The following is an 828-nucleotide window of genomic DNA, read 5'->3' as shown; positions in this document are numbered from 1 at the left end:
AGTCCTCTCCCCTCGATGTCAGTTGGGGGTACCTGTGGAGGATGCCCCGCTCCATGTGGGGTGTCAGATCAAAGACCCAAAAGGTCGGCGGTGTGGCTGGGTTGGCCACTGCAGGACTCCCTGCTGTCTTGCATTGTAGGGCCAGTAACCCCAGTCTGGGCACCCATGACGATGCCTGTGAAACCTTGCCTGCTCATCTTGAGGTGCAATGCCATGTGGGCAGTGACGCCCTGGCGAATGAGGACTATATGACTCTGAGTGGTGGGTCACTTGGCTCGTGCGTCGATGAAGAATGCAGCTAGCTGTGAGAACTAATGTGAATTGCAGGACCCATTGATCATCGACACTTTGAATGCACTTTGCGGCCCCGGGTTACTCCCAGGGCTATGCCTGTCTGAGGGTCGTCATGCCTTCCATCGCCTCCGGGGGTGTCTGGTCCCCATTGAGCGTGCAGCCAGGGAATCGAGGGAGCCTGCTGCAGGCCCCCTTTCCCCCCAGGGAGAGATGCGGATGGAGGAGAAGAGTCCCCTGCTTCTATGAGCTGGGAAGCCTGTCTGAGGATGGGAGGGAGATGGTGTGTGTCTGGCCTACCCCTCTGGAGGCTGTCAGTGGTACCACCACCAGGCTGCCCTCCTGGGGTGGAGCCTGACACCCACCTGCCTGGTTCCCGTGTACTGCGGCTGTGTAGGCTGTCCTCCTCTGCCTGGAGTTTGTTGGTGGGGAGTGGGCACGAGGGCCAGAGGAGGACAGGTAGTCCATCCACACCCCGAGGCCCCTGCTGCCCCCCCCGTGACCATGCTCAGAATATGACCTCAGATCAGATGTGGC

The 828-nt window shown here is 60.1% G+C and overlaps 1 non-coding gene across 1 annotated transcript; it reads left to right on the top strand.

Moving 5' to 3' along the window:
• The first annotated feature begins 250 nt into the window (after positions 1 to 250).
• LOC122800637 lies at positions 251 to 404 on the top strand. Its single transcript, XR_006364631.1, has one exon. It is a non-coding gene; the product is annotated as a 5.8S ribosomal RNA (ribosomal RNA).
• The last annotated feature ends 424 nt before the right edge of the window (positions 405 to 828 follow it).

The sequence above is a fragment of the Protopterus annectens genome, chromosome 4.part0 (assembly GCF_019279795.1).
Source record: "Protopterus annectens isolate FY-2018-M chromosome 4.part0, PAN1.0, whole genome shotgun sequence".
Lineage (NCBI taxonomy): Eukaryota > Metazoa > Chordata > Ceratodontiformes > Protopteridae > Protopterus > Protopterus annectens.
Note: the sequence above shows the minus strand (reverse complement) of the source record. Positions and strands in the feature narration are given on the sequence as shown.